This window comes from Ambystoma mexicanum, chromosome 6q, assembly GCF_040938575.1.
Source record: "Ambystoma mexicanum isolate Mex_15411 chromosome 6q, UKY_AmexF1_1, whole genome shotgun sequence".
Taxonomy (NCBI): domain Eukaryota; kingdom Metazoa; phylum Chordata; class Amphibia; order Caudata; family Ambystomatidae; genus Ambystoma; species Ambystoma mexicanum.
In genome coordinates, this window is record NC_090937.1 from 55,180,058 (window position 1) to 55,201,467 (window position 21,410).

The window sequence follows — 21,410 nt, forward strand, 5'->3', positions numbered from 1 at the left end:
TATAAAGCTGGCCTGGTCAGGATGAACCAGGATCGGTATATATGGTAGGAGTCTGGTGGCCAGCACTTTTGGGAACATTTTTGCGTCAGTGTTGATTAAAGACAGGGGTCTATAGGACGCCATGTCTTGTGGCAGTCTACGGGGTTTCAAAAGGACAGTGATGATTGCTTCCCACATTGATTCCGGGAGAACCCGCAGGCTCATTGCCTCTTCCCATATTTTCAGCAGTATCGGGGCCAATTCACTACAGAATTCTTTATATAATTCCGCAGGAAGGCCATCCGAGCCACGGGAACGGCCGCTCGATAAAGCTTTTATGGCCTCTGCAATCTCCTCTGTTGTGATTGGCCTGTCTAATATATTACAGGTCTCGGCCGTTAATGTGGGAAGGTCGAGATTATCTCGATATTGAAACGTGTCCTCTTTGTTTTTTTATCGTGGTTGGAATAGAGGGAGGAGTAGAACTCTTTGAATGCGGAATTAATGTCTCGGTCTCTGTTTACCGTCACTCCAGTCGATGTCTGTATACTCGGGATCGGGTTATGGTGCCTATCAGTTCTAAGCATGTTGGCCAGGAATTTCCCAGCCTTATTATTTTCCCCATATCATCGGGCTTTGGCTGGTGCAGCCATATAGAGAACTTCTCTATGGGCCAGCTTTTGGAATTCTTTTAGCGTAGTATGAATTTGCGACAGGATTCCCTTATCCCGTGTGATGCTGTAACAGGTCAATTTTCGTCTCGGCCACCCCCAACTCCTCTCGTACCGACTTCAGCATACCAGTCGACCTGCCCAGGATGTCTCCCCGGATCCATGCCTTGAATGCATCCCATAGAGTAGCATAGGTAGCGACCGAACCCTCGTTTAGTTCCAGGAACTCCGCAATCTCTGTATGTACCGATTCACAAATGTTGGGGTCTCTTAGGATTGCAGGGGGCATCCCCCATCTTCTCGCCGGGGGGGAGACATCACTAAAGTTGATGTCAAGCGACACCGGTGAGTGATCCGAAAGGGTGCGGGGATGTATATCACATTGAGAGACCGCCCCAGCTAGGGACTGACTAACGATCCAATAGTCAATGCGCAAATGAGAATCGTGCACCGACGAGTAAAAAGTGTATTTCTTCTCACTTGGGTGTAATGCACGCCATGCGTCTACCATACCCATTTGTTCCATTAATTGTTTTACTACCAGTGCGGCCTTGGAGGGGGTTCTGGGGACAGTGGATGAGCGATCCAGGAATTGGTCTAATATCATGTTGAAATCGCCACCCCAGAGTATTTGTGCCTCCCCAGATGAAGATAGCAAATCCATTATTGTGCAAAAGAACTGTGGGTCGTCTAAATTGGGACCATAAGTATTAATCAGAATCACTTGGTGCCCCGCCAATTCCCCCCACACCAGTACGTATCTACCCTGTGGGTCTATTTTGCTGGAGCGATATTTAAAACATAATTTGGGGTGTATGAGAGTCAACACTCCTCTGGATTGTGCCGAATATTCTGTATAGTAACTGTGCGACCCCCACCTCGGTAAAAGTTTAGTATTGACCTGCCCAAGCGCGTGTGTCTCTTGCATGAAAAGAATATGAGGGTTGTGGCGTGTGATGTATGCTGTGATCTTCCTTGCCTTAATCGGGTTATTTAACCCCCGGATATTCCAGGAAAGGAGCTTAACATTCAAGCCCTTATTGACCTGTGTCATGGTCGTACCTGAGACTAGACATACGTACATACTCCCGCCCCTGTCGCAGGGAGAATCGGTATCCTGCTGCAAAACCGCTCTCTATTTTAACCGTTATAACAACCCAGAACATGGGCTCCCCCAACAAGCCCGGCATTTCGCACGGCAACACTGTATCCCTATTCCACCCCCAACTCCCACCCGCCTCATCAACCTCAACTGGATGATGTACCCCTAAAGCCATAACCTAGGAACACTCCTGGGGGTGTGAGCTGCACTTCCATGGCCGCCGACCCAGGAAGTCTGCACGGCTCCATTTCAACAAACATTTACAGTCAGGGCCACCCTGAGGCCTTCAATTTAAAACATTATAGCAGTGTGGCATAAAAAAAAACACATCACTCCACGGGGTCGTCAGGCTCCACCGCGCCCCGGGGCGGCAGATTCTGGTTCCCAGCCTGCTCCCTGCCCGGTAGCGGGATGGAGGCTTCAACGTACAGCATGGCATCGGTTGGGTTTTTAAAAAAGTGAGCCCTGCCTCCATGTCGAATTCTCATTTTCGCTGGAAAGACAAGGGAGTACGGGACCTGGCGGAGTCTCAGTTGTCTCTTGGCGGGCCCATAAGATCTCCTAAGGGATTGCACATTATTGGAAAAGTCTGGATATATGTGGATCCTGTTGTTTTCGTGGAATAGAGTGCCCTTATCCCTGGATATCCACAGGATAGCGTCCCTGTCCCTATAATTGAGAAGGCGGGCAATTATTGTACAAGGTGGAGCACCAGGCCTGGGTGGAGGCGCCGATGTACGGTGTGCTCGCTCCACAAGGAAATGGTCCGAGAAGGAGTCGGGACCCAGGAGTTCCTTCAGAAGGGCCTCTACCTGGCGTTCCATAGACCCTTTGCCAAAGGTTTCAGCCACCCCAACCAGACGGATATTGTTCCTCCTAGAACGGGATTCCAAATCCTCGCATTTGTCAAGGGTTTTCCGGATGCCCCCCTTCAACTGGGCAATATCGCAGCCATGTTGTAGTAGCGAGTCTTCATTAATAGCGATCCTGCCTTCGGCCTCAGTAATACGTGTACTTTCCTTGTCCACCCTCGCCTTCAAGGAGCTGATTGTTGCCCCTATGTCATCCAATTTAGTGTTAACCGCCAGGAAGCCATTCTGGACCATAGCCATCAATCGGTCCACCCTCTCCTCTATTGGCAACTCGGGCTGACTGTCCACCTGCTGCGACGGGGGCACCTCGGACCCGCTGGGCTGGGAACTGGTGAAGGAGTCCATTGGGCCTGTTTTCTTGGGGTGTGCTCCCTTCTGCTCGTAACGGCCCATGTGTAGATTCAAGTGGTCCGCGTCTTCCAGCGCCTCCAGTCCCGTCCACCCCAACGTATTTTACGGACTCTATATACAGGATTGGTAGTGTGCTTAGACCCAGTTATTGTGCAGCAGATATGTATAAAGGTCGGTTCCGGAGTTCTGGACAGGTGTGATCAAGAATATAAGAGTTATCGCCCAGGGAGGGCTGCAGACGGATAAAGTGTCCCCTCCTCGGCAGATCCTGTTCAGGGTGTCCACACTCCTCATGCGTTGTCCCACCTGTTCTTACTTGTTTTTACGTCTGTCCGCATGTGAAGAGGCACTCCACCAGCAGGAGATATCAGGGGGAGCCAAGGGCAGCCGCCACGCAGACACGGGAGTCGGATCAACAGCGGCCCGCGTACCACGGCAGCTGACTACACACCACGCGGCCGTTGGCGGGGACCACCGCATTCGCCGCGCCCAGTATGTGGTGGCGCTATATACCACCGACGTGGCACCCTCACATTAGCCGCACCCTCCTGGGTTTCCGCGTCGTGGCAACCGCGGCAACCCGCCGGCAGCGATGGTCCGTTCACCTCCAGGAGATTGGTCAAAGCGCGGCCTCTCGATCCGGCCCGTCCCCCCGCAGCTCCAGGGGAAGAACGTCCCAGCCTCCATCCGCATGATCTTCAGGACGGTGTATCTTTAACACGGTCCGGCGTAGCGGCCCAAATTTTTCCCAGTATGTGCCCACAGTCTTACGCCACAGATCGACGCGTTGCGTTTGTTCCGCGGGCGGCCCTGAGAGAGGATGCGTACCTTGAAGAATTTATAGAAGCCGGAGCTCTGGAACTAGGTGGCCATCTTAGATGTGCGCAACAGCGCCCCCCGAGACCATTCTCTTTAATAACACTCTGCACCAACTCAAACAGCCCCTTTCCAGTAGACAAAGTGCAGTTAGTTCCTGCTAGCAGGCGTTCATGTAAAGTGTCAGTAACATATTTAATAATTATAGAGCACTGATCAGTAACACTCACATCTTGGGTTGAGTCTATCTGAATGGAAAATAGTCCTGCTTCCTTTATTTCTTGACAGATTACCATTTTAATCAGTTTGGAAATGGCTTCATTCACATACCCAACTGTAGTCTTTGACATGAAGGTCACAGAAGCACCCCATCCTTGCCCAGCTCTCTTTTTAGATTTGGTTTGAATGGCCTCAATATGTACCTTTTGATGTCTGTCATATTTACTTAGGAGAAGAAGGATTTCAAGGAAGTTGGCATGATCCAACTCTTCGTTATCCAGCTCGAACATGGACTCTGATTTTCCACGAAAACGGAGTCCTCATTTCCCAATGACTTTTACAACGTCAATAACGAGCTCCAATATGTCTCTCCTTTTTTTGATTTGCTCACTTCGAGCTAATTTCTGTCGGTGAAAGAGTAGACTGTCTACATCGACCCCTGAAAAGGTCAACATATATGAATCTGTGCACCTCTGATGACCTTGGCCTGCCTCATGTTCTACAGTGCGCTGGTAAAGACGCCTCCAGTTTTTCATCCAGTTGATGAAAAGACCCCTCTCTCCACGTTTAGTAAACGCTAAACAAACTGTGCAAAAAAGGGCCTTTTGTATTTCAGAGTAACTTAACCAATGCCGTTTATTCCCATCTTTCCTCCAAAATGCTAACTCTGCTTTAATGTGTCTATGTTTGGGAGGTTGAATTGGATGGTTCTAAAAGAAATGGGAAAGTTGATCTGGTTTCGGATGTTGAAACAAATAGTCTGCCACCTGTGGATCACATGTAGATCATCTTTCTGTGCTCTCTGCTGCACACCACAGTTCACAGAGTCTTCAGTAGGTAGAAAAGCAGATAAAGATTCTTCTGAATTACTAGTACCTGCCGCTTCCTCTGGGGGGATGATGTTGTCTCCAATTATTTCAGGCACACTGGTGTTTGCCACTTCCTCCTTGGGAGAATCTTCAATTGTTTGTGACAGACTGGTACCACCACCAGCTGCACTCCCTAAAGACGGACAGCCTCAATTATTTCTGGAAGACTTGTTTCCAACACTTCCTCCTTAGGGGAATCTTTGTTTGTGACAAACCTGTACAACCACCGGCTGCCACTTCCTCCAGACGAACATCCTCAATTATTTCTGGCAGACTTGTTTCTCACACTTCCTCCTTGGGTGAAACTTCAATTGTTTGTGAGAAACTGGTACCACCAACGACTGCCACTTCCTCGAGACGAACATCCTCAATTATTTCTGGCAGACTTGTTTCCAACACATCCTCTCGGGGGGCACCTTCAATGATTGCTGACATTCTAGTTGCTGCTGCATCTGCTTCTGTTGAGATGTCCCCAATAACCTAAGAGACTTTGGCTTCTAGCCTTCTCACATCTTGAGCTCTTGTTGGTGGCTCCAGTGAAGAACCAGGTTTAACACTTGTACTTGAAGATGATGTCTGGTCACCCTACTCCACTTTTCTCCCAGCAATACCAAATGACATTTTGATGGTCTGACCTGTAAACAGATATTCAATTATTTTGTTTTGCCGGACTTCCTCTTCAATCTGCTTTTTCTTCTTTTCTCTTAGTTTTCCTGCTCCTCCCTTTCTTTTTTTAATCCATTTCTTTCCTAAAAAATAAAATTACCTTAAACATGAGCATCGGATTCCTGCTTTTATCACAGTAGGTTTAAGTAACCTGGCTGCCAACATCCAAAATTGCATTTCATTAAGAGGAAACAAGTGCTTTCCATTAGATCAATGTCACCATTTTCCGATTTGACTGTTCCCCATCCTCACCATAACCTCCCTCTGCAAAAAAGAGAACAATATCCAACTGGGTCTATAAAATGCTGAGTCTAACAGTAATCCAGTCCCATGGCATGGTAAATGCACTGGATGCATGCATTTTATTTCTCCTGGCCAGCAGTGGCCTGGACTTTGTATTATGGTCTGACGTCTCAGAAAGAAATAGTAGCCAAAAAGGAAAGCAGCATTGTAAGTAACTTATGAAAAACACCAAGAGTGCATGCAGCAATACATACATATAGCAATTGAATTCCCGCTGCATGCACACAAATGCACATGTTTGTGTAATCATCCTACCCTCCCCCACAGTGTTTGAGAGATGTATAAATCCAGGTTTTCCTTTTTCCCTATCACACATTCGGTCTGGATGCAAATTCACAATAACAAAACTTGGCCAGATTGAAAGAGGAGAGTGACTGATTCTCTAACTCTAATTTGGGTGTGGACTGCAGAGGAATCGAATAGGAGTTCTGCCTGGTCACTGCTGCTTATAGGCTGGACTGGAGCCTAGGGTGGCCGTGCTCCTGGGTGGAGACAAAAGGTGTGCATAAAGAAGGTTGCCAAAGTGGTTTATGTGTGCTATACAGGACCACCGTACATTACACTGCATTGAAGATGAACTGTCACTAGTGGTTCCTTACCCACAGGGATGGGCTCGCCTGGCTGGCTGTTGGTAGCTCTGCTAAGGACTGACTAGAGTGGATACTTGAACAGCGACCTGCCTGCAAAAAGAAACAAAGTAAAGATGACAAAAACTCAATAAACACAGTATATATCATATGAATAGAGTGCAGGGCTTGCAACAAAGATATGATGGGCATCGGAGCATCCACATATCTAGGGGCTAAACCACAGATAGTCTGTCACAAAAAAAGGAGTAGAGCATCCAGAACCATAAAAGCTGTATACAAATTGATTTTAAAAACAATATGGAATCCATTTCATGAACATGCACGGGACAGAGAAGCTCATTTCTTTAAACCCGCCTGCTCCGAAATACACATTTAACATGAACTCCCTCAAAACAAAGATAATGAGACGCTGAGGTCAAGAAGGGGAAGAAAACTTCAAAAGTTTAGAATCTGAAATGTAAAACAACACTTACAGTTGGGGGAGAGGATCCTATAGAAGTTAAGAGGTTAATAAAAAGAAGTGGGTGAGGGGGGAGGAGGGAGGGAGTGAACTGAGGGGAGAACTTGAGGTAAAGCGTATCCTAGCGATCTGAAAGACACAAACAGGTGTTAAATGTAGAGCATAAGAGTTTAATATTGTCAAATGCTATGTTGTAATTGCTTATATGATTTCGAACCAAAAATAAACATGGTTAAAAAAAAAACAATAGCGGATGATTTCTGACGTGTTGATGTATTCCTTGTTTCATTTGGAGGATGAAAATTACTAAAGAATTTCCAGATAGTAACGTGCTAGTGCAGGGAACTGGGTCATCTGAGTATAAGCTTTCAAATAGACAGCAAGGGGTTGTAAAAAGCAATGTGTGTGTGAGAGAGAGAGAGAGACAAACAATTGGGGCGCTTTGAAACACTATTTACTTGATGTTTAAGCGCCTTTCAAATGCACAATAAATAAGTAAATAAAACACAGGGAATGGAGGGCGCAAGAGAGAGTTGAGAGGGGGCAACAACCCATGTTATTTTCTGCGTTCCTTCATTTTTGGGTTGCTTAACTTAACTGATTAATTGCAAAGAGAAGAGGGCCTGAGCATATATGACCAATAGCTGTCTTTGTAGACAATGGGCCTCATTACGAGGTGGATGCAAAGGGATACCGGGCACCGTTAAGGACATCGGTGTCCCGGTAATCCCTTTGCGCCCTATTCCGAGGTCCCTTAGCGGGTCCCTTCCTTAACGCCTGGTCTGACCAGGTGTTAAGGACGGGACCCGTTAAGGGACTTTAGAGCTAATAACTGTACCGCAAATTGCGCTACCGTTAGCTACTTCCCCATTCCCATTGAGCCCTATGGGGGGCTGAAATGGGAATGGGAAATGTTTTTTTCAATGGAGACTTACCGGTCCCTCCAAGGTCGGAATGGACAGTTAAGTCCCCATTGAACCAGGGCGGACTCGGTAACGGTATGGGATGTAGTCATGGCGCAAATAGCGCCATGGTTACCTCCATACTCGGACTGAGGCCCAATGAGTAGGCAGTAACGTTTAATAACAAGGCCAACTCAGTCTTTCATCTTTTTGAGGATTATACATGAGTACCAACACAGGTTGGATGATATTGTATGTATATTTTAAACAACTGTCAAAACTAAGCCCGAATTGAACTGTAGTGGAAGTTAACCCTTGGATAAGTCAGGTTCCCTCCCTTTCTGAGAATGTCCTCCCATGCCTTTTAGCTTGTGTTGGATGTCCTCTCTTCATCACCTCTGTTCCTCTCTCTCCCACTCACTCTCGCTCCCTCACTCTTTCTCAATCCCTGCATGTATAGCTGCCTGCATTTCTGCCTCTCTGTCTTTCTGGCTCCCTTCAATCATTCCACTTGCTAGATAAACTACATGTTCAGGTGGGACCGGTGGATCAAAGCTTCAGAAGTATACATAGGTCGCATTCTGTGTGCTTACTTTTCTGCGATCAGCTGGAAGGACAAGAGGCGTCTTGGGTAGTTAGAGGTGTAATATGAGCACTGATGCGAGGAAGCCATGATCTAGCCCACAAATGTAATCCACGCTATGCACATCCATTCCGCCCCTCTTAGCTACATGTTCGGAAAGGCTGCCCGCCTTTGCCATATCAAATAGCAAAAAATAAGCAGCTTCATTAGATTTTCCCTCTCCATCCCGAGGCAAGAGTTGCCAGAACAGCGACAACTTATAAAAGTGCAAAGGGCTCAGTGCTGACTCTGAGCACTGCATATAAGCTCTTTTCCCATGCACCGTGCACTAAGAGGGCTGTGCGTAGCACTACTTCCACCAGCACCTCGGTGAATTAGGCCCAATGGAACTTACCATGGAAATAGGAGTTATTTTGAGTATTAAAAATCCGAGCCAAGTTGAGGGTTAAACATTTTACATCAGAACATCATCACTCACCAGTATTGCCGATCATCCCTGCATCCAAATAATAGTAGTAGGGGAATGAGGAGACTCGTCGTGTGACCAGTGACCACCTGATGACACAGCGGTCCTTCACTAAAGTCTTGGTAAAAACAAGCATTGGGAAGGCCAACAGTTTTGGCTTGTGCATAAGTATTAGGCAGTTGCCAGGCACTTCTATTATATGTCCAGGTACTCGCACCATTTTCTCCCCCTCTACCATCAATGGCCATTTAACACTATGGCATTACTGGCAAGTGCCTTTCTCATGCCTACACAAAAGCCCCAACTGGCATTGACAATGCTTGTTTTTATTTGAAGCGCCCAGGTGGCCAGTAAAGCATCGAGGTAGTGCATCAGGTCACCACTGGGGTGCATGCGGCACACTGGCTGCGCTGGCTATGGACTGACAACAAGAAAGACTTGGGTGTGACGTGGGTGTCAGAATGATGGAGAGCGTGTCATAGCGATGTTAGTGGCTGTGCATGCAGAACAGCCCCACACATCAGTAAAACATTACCTATCCAAAAATGCAGTCACTCAGTAAGTCACCCCAATAGGGTACTATTATAGCAGTAATGACCTAGGAGTAATACTCTTAAAACGAATGCACGTTTAGTTCATATGATTTTAAGCTTAAAATATGATGTTGTGAAACATTTAGAAAACGATACACATGGAAAATATTAACATCAGCCAATTAAAAAATAACGCTGTTTTTATTTTAAAAAGTGATTCATAACAAAACATCTCCTTTTACGTTAGCTTTACTGTTTAGAAAGCAAACGCACACACGATGCATTAAGTTCTCAAAGGGTAATTCCTGTGGGTGTGCTGTCTTAACTATGCTAATGGTTGTTGGGGAGTAACACCAAATGCATATGCCAGGTTAAACAGAAAATGGGTCAAACATACAGCAAGAGTTAGAGCATAGGTAAAAAAGAAAACAAAGCCACGGCTATTACTCGGAGTCCAGTGGATCCGTTCCTTTCCTCTTTTTCATCTTGATTCCACAATCGTTAAGTATTACAAATGTAACATGCAGGCAAAGGAGAAAATCCAGACAATTGCAGTTCCCTAATGAGAGGAGCCGTGGCCCGACAAGCACAGCTACTGCATCACCCAAGTCCAGTGGAGTAACTTTGCTGAAAATGTTGGGGGGGACATCATGACAACTGAGAAAAAGGGGCGGGTGGAGTGGGCAGACCTTTGCACTGAGGGATAAGACTAAAGTGCTACACAACAAGAGTCCATTGCCGACGCGCTCCGTTATAACTTTCATAAATAAGGCTAATGGGTATCTTTAAAATTTAATTCTAAAGACACGCCAGTCTTCTGAAACTTATAACACCAAAGTTGGTCCTTAGAATTTACTGCATTGACAACAGTAGAAAAGCCTGCTCCCCCTCTTCCTAAAGAGGGCCTGCAAGAGGCGGAAGGGAGCTGGTGTTTGATTATTGCCACCAGGGCACTGACTCAAACAAGCATACAGACATAATATAAAATGGATGCCTGCAAGAACAGCACATTAGGTTGCTTATTCTGATTTCATTAATTACTTGCAACATCTTTTATTTGATTTTTTTAGATGTAGCGACAGTTTACACAAATAGAGTGCATCCCTGATTATTTGCATTTTATTTTATGTACAGAGCAGCAAACGCAAGTGTTTAACAAGTAAAAGAAACTGTTCAATTCAATTGGAAATAAATTAAACAACCAAATGAGCAAGCAAGCAAATGTGTTTTGAGACGAGAAGGGAAGTGTGGAAAAGAGGAACGAGAATGAAGGAGAGTAGTGCATTCCAATGTTTAAGGGCCAGTAAGGAAGAGGAGCAAAAGCAAGACATGGAGGAATCGTAAAGAGAGAAAACAGAAGCTTACCCAAGACTGAACCCTGGTTGAAGATGCCATTTTCAGAAATAGTCAGTGTCCAAATGTAGCTTGACGGCGTTCATTTCCCAGAATGAATTGCTGTATAATCTTGTCTAAGGACACCTGATCTAGGCGACTTTGATGCACATGGCAAACAGCAACACTGTTCAAACGAGTCTGTGTCATTGTGGAGCGCAGCCATGTTTTTAGGCGACGAAGAGCACTGAAACTCCTCTCCGCTTCACATGTGCTTACAAGGATGACCATCAGCAGCCTAAGAAATCTTTCAAGCTCACCAAAAAGTCTCCTAACGTCACTCCCGAGTTGTTGGAACTGGCTCAGAGCCTCATTTAAGGAAGTGTATGTGTAATTGTGTGAGAACATTTCCAGTTGCACTTGCAGCAATCTAACATTGATGTCTGGATATGACTTTAAATGTTGAATGCTTTCATCGGTGAGGCCAGCCCTGCACTTCGCTGCATTGAGAAGTATTTCTTCCAGTTGGGAAAATTCTTGCAATCCTGCTTGACTAAACCAGTGTTGTAGCTGAGAAAGGGCCATATCGATGATTTTGAAATACTCGATTTTGAAGAACTGTTCAGCTGTCTTGGCAGTGTATTGTTCTCCATCACCAGCTAAATGTACTGGTAATCTTCTAGGTCGTGGAGGGGCGATTGGTTCTAAAACCAGTTTTTGAACTACTGCCCCTGCTTGCTGAAAAAACACGAGAAGACGTGAATCATCTCTGAGCCTCGTTAGGTTTTCTTGTATGAGATGAACTTTTTTCAGCATGCCTGATACGGTGCAATTCCGCTCTTGTAAGCTTTTATTTAGTGAGCGCCAATAATGTCCTCTCCGGGGCCCGCGTCGCGTGTGCTTTGTGAATCTTTTATTCCGTGAATGAGATTAGAGGCCTGATCAAAATACTGCCCGGGTAATGGTGGCATTTAGAACAGACGTTGTAAATATATATATATTGCCCTCATTGATCAAAATACAGCCCGGGTAATGGTGGCATTTAGAACAGACGTTATAGATATATATATTGCCCTCATTCCGGATGACATCAGGGTGGGCCTGACTCTGAGCTCCATGTAAAGTGAGAAAGCGGTGTTCCACACCTTTCTTTATATAGACTCAGAGGGCCCGATCCTGAGCGCAAGCTAAAAGTAGTGGGGAAAGCTGACATGCTTCTGCCTGGTTGAAGATCCGCTTTTGAAATAATAGTTATATTGACTGACGACACTTTGTAAAATCAATGAAATATTCCAAATGAATGTCAGTCTGTCTGGATAAAGACACCTTCCTGGTAGCTTCTAATCTGCCTCCACTATCCATGCTACGGTATGTGTAGCGCCTTCCTTCCAATTGGTGGCCTCTATCCATGCTTGAGCACGTCTGCATTCTGTGAGGCAGCTAATGTGAGTTTTCTGTCTATTCTGGGTTACATGTACTTTTTACATACAGTCCTGTATTTTTCATGAGGAGCTACGTTTCTGAGGGTAAGTAACCACTATGCCCATGGGAGTTCACCACGGGACTAATCTGGCGGATATTCAAGCAGGGACCAACAGCACACGTTTGTTACACTTGAACATAGGATGCAATATGCACACATGGTGGCTCTGCATTTTGCGCCATGTGTGCAATGTGCATCCCTTTTGTGGTTTAGCAATCTTAGGCCAGCGCTGGCCTTCTCCCTGGCGTGTGCGCTGCAGCACTGGCCTGGAGCCAGGCCTCAGATCTGTAACAAGCCCCATCCCCCTCGGGAGAGAGACAGGCCAGGCCAGCGGGGAGCCCATTAGCCGCATTTCATGTTTAGCTCCGTCTCATTCATGTTTGCTTGGCGTGCGCACAGGCGGCCTCTTGTTTTAAGTCACTGCCCTTCGAGGCCGTTCATCCTCACGTCCTCCGAGAGCTGCTTGCACGGACGTGGGGGCGTGCAGCTCCGGAGCCGCGGGCACACAGATGCGACCTCATCAGAGCCTCATGCTGGACTGGCCTGTAGGGGATGGGGAACTGTCCCGACAGGCAGGGACAACTCGAAAACTAGCTGGGCTGGGGCCATGTCAGTCACATGCCAGGCTCAGACCTAGCTCCCTTTCCCAGGCAGGGGCCTATCCCAGTCCGCATGTGTGTATAATCTTTAGGAGTGCTTAGAAACAGCAACTTACCTGTTTCCTTTGTGAATCGACTGAAGACGACCGTCCGTCACGGTAGTGGGAAACTGACTGTGAGCGGGCACGTGCCTCTCAGGTACCAGGGTGCCTGGCTGCTCCCAGCTCGAAAACTCCAGGTTGCCACCGACGCGCATGCATGCGCGCAGCAGCAGCGTGCCCGGGGGCGGGGCCATCATCATCACCCTAACCCACCCCACTATAATGAATTTCATTGGCTGACAACAGCCAATGAAATATCGTATAGTAGTATCTATACTAGGAAAGCAAACTGACCCGGCCCACACAGCGCCGCACACGCAAGAAGCAGAAAATGAAACTCAGCTCAGCCGAGTTTCGTTTTATAGTTTCGTTTTCTGCTTCTACGGTCACAAATGAGGCCCAAAAGATGGGGGGGACAATAGAGCATGACACAAAAGTTGGGGGGGACAAAACCCCCCCGTTCCCCCTATAATTACGCCCATGCCCAAGTCCTCAGAGGCGCTCCACCGACTGTGCCGAGGGTTTCCAAAAAAAGCACACAGACCCCACACTTCCGAAGGTGGCTATAGAGGGTTGGAGTGCTGCGACCAGTCGACCACTGCTCGTAGGTGCACTTCTACGGGTCAGGGGCGTTTCTAGGTCTGGAAAATCTTTTCTGGAAAAGACCAAGGGCTACGCTAATGTCAGGCTGTCAGGACTCGGGGCTAGCTAGCCTTTTGGTTGTAGCCCCTGAGATTCTATCCGGGGCTACAACCGAAAGACCCGGGGCACTAGCCCCCTATGCCACCCCTTAGCAACACCTCTGCTACGAGGTCCCTCTTCGAGGACCTCTGTGAAGCATAATATTCTGACTTGCATGTTTTATGTTATAATTAGCATTTGTGTACAATATTCTGTTACTAGGGTGGCCACTGACCAGATTTTCCAGACAAAAAACAGCGACGACCAATAACATAAAAGGACTACCCCACCCCTGTATCCCCTTAACCCGACCTCCCCCGCCCAATCTCACAGTATCTGCATAATAATTGTGAGTTTTGGCTGTTGATAAAAGCACATGACTAACAAAGGAACTGTTGTTCTCTCTGACATTGCATGCCTCACTATTTGCTTCTCAGCCAGTCTGTGGAAGCAGTTCATGCATATGGATGGTTCCATCGTGGAAGGTTGGGGGTTCGATCCAATTCTCATATGAAAAAATCCCCAAAAATATCATAATGTATGTTAAGTTTATAATTGTTGCCGATTAAAAAAACAGGACTGTCATCCCTCTTGCCCAAAAGCAGAAAAGGGTTTTTAAATCAACCCAGACAAAGGGCTCAATTCCGAAACGTCTTGTTACCCCTTGTGTGGACGCTGCAGCACTTTAATAAACTCACTTTTAGGTTTCACTGCAAGTATGCTCACTCCAATGGCAGCACATAGTTCCTGCGCAGAACCCTTATATTTTCTGCATAAACATCTAACTCTAAGTGTGCACATGGGCGGAATAACACTATTTGTCTGGGAGGATAGCTCACAAGTTAAGCATTCGCCTCAGACATGAGGCCAACCTGCACCTCACAACTCAAATTCTGCCAGGGTCTATCCAGTCCTTCTTTCTCCGGTGGTTCATTGAACAGGCAATAACACCTATTATCACAGCGCCTAGAAGGAGGAGGAATCTGGTATGTAAAGCTATATAAAACATGATATTATTATTTGTCAACACATCCACAGTTGAAAAAATACTCAAGAAGACAAGACGGTATAACAGTGTATAGCGTAATAGAAGAGGGCCCACTTGGGATTGGCTATTCTTGGAAGTAATTACTGACTGCAATGACGTCATTGAGCCCCACATCAGCCAGTTACTGCTTTTTAACCAACTACCCTTCACATTCTGGGACTCAGGGGCGTTGCTAGAGGGGGGGCTAAGGGGGCTATAGCCCCTGATCTTTTGGTTGTAGCCCCGGATAGAATCTCAGGAGCTACAACCAAAAGACTAGCTACCCCCAGTCCCAACAGTTCCGACATCAGCTTAGCCCCGGGTCTTTTCCAGACCTAGCAACTCCCCTGCTGGGACTTGAAGTGTTCCCATTATCACCTGTCAGAACCACGGGTCACAGAAAACAGAATTCTGCCAAACACACACCGCCTCTTCGGCTGTTCCCCCTACCCTGGCTGCCACCCGGCAGAAAGGTACACCCAACACAGATGGAAAACAGGCAGCACACACCCACGCACATACAGCGCCTGTCCTAATGCAGGCAGCACGCAGAAAGAAAAGTAAACAGTGCACGACAATGATACAGTGACCAACTTAAACAGAGAGAGGAGGGAGCAGGGAGGCCGCAGCCAGGCGGGCCACAAGGCTTTGACTTAAACTTACTTGTTGTCGTGTTGTGTGTGGTGCCGTCCCTAGTCCAGATCGAGAAAGAATCCGAAGATAGAAAGATGATAGATGAGATCAGATCACAGGCAGCACTGCAGCAGGTGCAGTGATGGTCACACAGTCAGTAGTCTCGCTCTCACTGTCACTCAGTCTCTGCTGCTGCCTGCTGGCCTGTGAAGCTGCTGCTGCACGGTGCCCTGCCTGCACCTTGTTTCTCACAGCACAGACCGCCTGCAGTGCTCACCTAGGCCAGGCCCAGTGAGTGCCGCCCCACACTGCCTGCTGCTGCAATGTGCACTGCTGCCTCGGACGGTGTGACACACTGTGCGGATGACTCTGACTGTCTCTGACTCCTCGACTCGTTGACTGTGCAAGCGAAATTCATGGTGCCCGGCACTGAGCAAGAGGCCCCATATGTATTCCTACCACCTCAGTACATCACAGAATTAACCCTCCTCCGGCTTCTCTGGCCTCCTGGCATTGTGGAATCTTTCTGTGACGGGCGCTGCTGCCTGCATAATCATTTTCATTGGTTATACCTCCCTTCCCCCGTGTACCCGACCCCAGCCCCAGGGGCCGGCCCAGGCACAAGTTGCTTTCAACTTTGCATGCAAGTACAACACATTTGTTGTACTTCCTGCAAAGTAGAAAGCAAGAACTACGTTTCTCTCACCTCTCCCTCTGTTTCCTACCCTTCCCTCCTCCTCCTTCGAACCTTCTTTCCGACTCGAGTCTTTGATAAATTGTTATGCAATTTGGCCCAGCTAACCCCACCACCTGGCCTCCACCCAGCCCAGCAACGCGCCCCGGCCCGGCAGAGTCTGTGTTACATTATTAGCAACATTAGCATTAGCAGCAAGCTGCAACTTAAGGCAGCATAAGCATAGATAGCACACAGGGAGCACTTTTTGTCAATTGTCTCGAGAAAATTGACAAAAGTGCTACCTGACTGCACGCTTGCACGCACGGCTGCCTGGCCCAGGCTGACTGACGCCACGCTGGCGCGGGCCCCGAAAGGCTGTTCCCTGGAAATTATTTCCCAGGGCCTGCGCTGCGGCAGGTGAGGGCCACGCAAGGCGAAACCAGAGCACCACTGCACGGCTGGCTGCCTCCCCCCAGACAGTGGCCATGGCCCGAATGAATGAAGCTGAAGAAGCATGAGAACATTTGTAAAATAAAAGCAAGGTAAACACATGTTGTTACCTTGCTTTTATGCTGCAAAACAAATTTATTTTCAAGTTTTACAACAACAACAAAAAACGGCCCAGGGTGGCTTGAATAAAAACCGGCCCACAGGTCCTCCAGATCGTTCGGCCAGCGGCCAAATGGCAGATAGTGGCAGTCTGACCCTGCCCAAAACACAGACCTGAGAGCCCACAATGGGGGCAGTCGGTGAGCTAAGGAGGACCAGTTCCTGTTTCACGGTACAAGTGCCCAAAAAGTACAAATCCATGATAACGCTGCATGCCTGATTATTTATATGTGGCTTCAAATCTTTCTCTGTAGACATAATTGTTACCTCCAGTCCTTTGCCAAATAACTGACACTTAGAGACACAGATGAGCCCATTTTTGGCAATGGTTGATCTACCTGTAAGAGGTTAGATAATTAATGACAATAGATCTCATGATGTACACAGTATACATGTACATTTTGTTTATGTCCCTTTCAGGTCCCAGTCTTTTACCAACAGAATATAGAGAACAACTCTGACTACACACCTTAAAAAAACATGTTTTTTATTATTAAAATATTTACATCCCTCTATTCACATTAGAGGGATGTAAAGATTATTTCATTGTCTTTCCCTATGTACATACTGAAACTTGAGTGCTCAGGGAGCTATAAATGCCCATACATAGTATACATAGTCTTATCAAGACTTACGTTTCACACTACAGGTCGCTGGACAAGATGCCTCAATGTAATTGCACATCGAAAAACAGTAATCAAAACACACTATGACTTTCTGATTTAGTCCCTGAGGAAGATCCTATAATAATAATATTGCAGGATTGAAACATGTTGTCGGGGACGGTTTTAACTAAATCACAGAGAACGTGGACATCTGACATTGTCCTGAACAATTTGTTCTTTACTATCATAACTCTTTTGTTATATGTGTGATGTTAAGGGTCTATATGTACTCCTGCATTTCTGAATTAATTGATTGTCTAATGTCTTGTTAATTTAAATTGAGGAATTATTGACAGATATTTCTATTTCTTTGTAAGTTTTTGGATATAATATCTTAATCTCTGTAAAACGAATGTAAACGTATTTTCATCAAACACCTTGTACATGTGTACCATACATGCATGTCTTCGCCTATTGGCCACTCTCCTTACACTAGTACTGACAAGACTAGATTTGTTTATGCATTGTCAAAATTAGCCACTAAAACTTTGTCAATATAATTTGGGCTACCTTCCATATGGTTTGATCATTTAATATTAAGACCCCAGGCACCCCTTTTACTACACTTAGTATGTTGGAAGCCAGGCTGAGTGCTGTCTTAACTTAACATTAACCTGCTCATGTGCTGTGCTCAATGACCAGCTGCCTGACAGGACTTCTGCCCACTGGGGAAACGCCCATCAGGGCAAAACATGCCTTTTGTCAGTGTCCGTCAATGGATCAGGGAAGGGGCCAGACACCCATGTCTTTTGTTCCAGAAGTCTATGCCAGTGTCTCCCACAAACCTCAACCCCTATAACACAGTGAACACAGCCCCAGGCAAAAAGGAAATTCAATTCTCTCTTCCCCACTTACTTTGTGTTGTGGCAGCTCCAGAACTTTGGTTTCGAAATGAAAAGGTACAGTCTGAATTCCTTTAAAGTAACCTGCAAAACTGGCTGCACAATCTCTGAACATAAAGGGGGTACTGTGCCTGGTGATGCATTAGTACGTGTGTGAGCATGCAGTGTGTGTGTAAATGGGGTTTCTGGGGCCAAGGAATATATTGGGGGTGGGAAAGGAATGGAGCCGTTTGGGGGCAGTGAGAATGACATGGCGCATTTCTGGAAACACTATATGAGTTCTGAGGGGCAATTCCAGGAGCAAAGCGACATGGAATTAAGGCAGTTCTGAGGGCATTGAGAGTGACCAGGGGCAATTCAGGGGCCAACAGGATGTTTCATTAGGCAAATTAGAGGGCAGTGAGAGATCCATTTGGAAATGGGTGGGCGATGGTGCATAACATCCCAAATAAAAATGCCTTATAAGATTCTTACAAGTAGCTTATAAAAACGTTTGAGACACAAATGGGATTTGCGGAACAATAATAGGAACTCAACAAGAACTTATTTGACACCGAAATTCTTGCTGAATTTTTATCTATCTTATAATTTTGAAGTAGGATGTATGTAAGATCTTAAAAGATTTTGATACGATCCTTTAAGAAAATCAATAGGAACTGTTTGAATGGAATGTGGCAGTGCTATAGGCATTTGCTGTGGTCAATGTGTGCGCTGTTGGAAATTGTGGGGAAAGGGATCTGTTATGGTCTAGTTGTGGGGGATATGAGAGTGTCAAGGGAAATTCACAAGGCAATGGGACATGATATGAGGCAGCTCAAGGGGCAATGTGAGGGTGAGCAGGGACGTTCAGTGACTAAAGACGCACATCACATGCTAGTTCAGCAGCCAGTAAAGTGAGATGGGGCAATAGAACATGGCATGGGGCATTTCTGGACTAAATGTAACTGTCATGGGGCAGTTTGGGGGCGGTGGTACACGACATTAGGCAGGTCTAGGGAAATGAGAGTGAAATTACATGTCCCATGGCACTCTCGGTCCCCTGCGAATTGCTCATGTCATGCTCTTTGACCTATGAATTGCCCCACAGCACATACATCACCCGATGCCACACTCATTACCCCACAGCTGTTGCATGGTAAACTTCACTGTCTTCAGAATTTTACCATGGCAGTCATATCACACGCAAAGATTTGCCATGCTACATCCCATTGCCCCATGAGTTGGCCCAAGTCACAATCATCCCCAACAACTACCATGTGTCACAAAATTGCCCCCACACTGTGGAATGGGATCTGACATGGGGCAGTTTTTGGGGTGTTAACAGCGATTAGTAGCAATTCAGAGGGCAATAAGATTATTGCACCATGTCATTGTCATGTCCCCCAGAACGTGTCCATGGCACATCTCCTTCCCTCCAAACAGCATCTACATTGCTCCATTACTGTCCACTATCAGCTCCAAATGCCCCAAATTCTGCCTGTCAGTTTCACCGACCATGCTACTAACTAATACTACACCTTACAACCACGGAATTGCCCCATGCCCCTCACATTGTTCCCAAAACATCTCCATTTAACGTCACATTGCAGCTAAAAAGCCCCGTATAACTCACATTCTGTACCATGTCACATCCATTTGCACCCTGAATTTCTCTGCAGTTATTTGTCTCCAGAAGTGCATCCCACTGCCTCCTCTTTTCCCACATGTCACTCTCATGAACTAATGAACTGCCCAATTCAACATTACATTGACCCATGCCACCTTCCTTCCCCTATAGAATTTCCCAAGAGCACTCCAATTGTCACATAACCGTTCAATGTCACTCTCGTCAACCCTATGACCACAACCCACTGCTCCCATATTGTCAGATGGCATTGACATTGCCCTTTTAATTTCCCCATTCCACTTCCTCCTCAATTGCTAATGCCAATTCATGGGCCAGTGAAATGTGACATGGGCGTATATATAGTCCACATAAAAGTGACATGGGACACTTCTGGAATCAATGTGAGCGTTGTGTAGCAATTCAAAAGGCACAGGGATGTGACATAGCAGTTCTTTGGGCAGTGAGGGTGATAAGGGGGAAATTCAAGGGGCAATAGGATGTGCATGAGGAGTTCTAGGGGCAGTGAGGGTGACAAGGGGAAATTCAAGAGGCAACAGGATGTGAAATGTATGTATGTCTGTATCTGTATTCCTTGATCGTGAATCCAAGGCCTGGAGGCATCTGAGTGCTGACAACAAACCGGTAAGGCATTACAGTATCATTCCTCAAAACAGGAAAGTCTTGAGAGCTTTTCGAAAGAGCAGATGGTCAGGGATCCCAAGCAAGTGTTGTGGGAGTGAATTCATTTCACGGTACTGGCACAAGTACAGAAAAGGAGCGTCCTCCAGACCGTGACTTACACAAGCACAGAACTACCAATACATTTTGGGAGGTTGAACTCAATCGTTGCGAAGGGACATAGCAAATAAGCTTTGCTTGAAGAAAGACAGGGCCTGTGGAAGAGACCAGCTCGGTGCGCAATGCTTAGGCGAGATGAGGTCAGCAAGAGGCTGTAAATATGGATTAAAATGAAGAGGCGATAAAGAGGACACATGGGGCACCCCAAAGAAGACAGAGGTAGGCACGGAACCAAAGGGAAATTAAGAGACAAGTCTGTTTGTGCTCTGAAAGGAAAGATGCAAACCAGGCTAAAGGGACACCAGACATCTTTGTCATCTCCAAGTGTTGGAGAAGAATTTTGTGGTTAATGGTATCACATGCTGCTGAGAGGTCAAGGAGAATCAAAACTCTGACCTTTCTGCAGTCCTGTAGTAATGCCAGCTCATCGAAAACAGAAATACTAACCGACTCAGTTCCCATAAGTTACCTAAAACCTGCTTGAAATGGATGTAGATGGCCATCACTCTCAAGAAACCTAGATAGCTGGGTAGCGACAATGACCTCCATATGTTTCATGATACAGGGAAGCAATGACATGGGACGATAACTGTCAGGTACTGCTGGGTTGAGTTGGGGCTTTTTCAAGAGAGGAGAAGCAATGGCATGTTTTGAGGAGGCTGGAATGACACCATGTAAAACATGGAAATGGAGAGCTGCCGTCAACATCGAAATACAGTCTAAAGGGAGGCATTGAATAAAATGCAAAGTGATGGGATCCGAAGGAGATGCCGATGTAAGTTTACAGACAGCTTTGCAGACAGTCTCATTAGTGACACACAGTCAAACTGAAAAGTCAAAGGAACACTAGTGGGGTACACTCCCAAAAAAGGAGTTGGACAGGGATGCTGGACCCAAAAAAAAACAATCGAGCTCCTGATCCTGGTATTCCTGTGGGATGTTTTTACCCATGCATCCGAGCCCTACCTCAAAAACT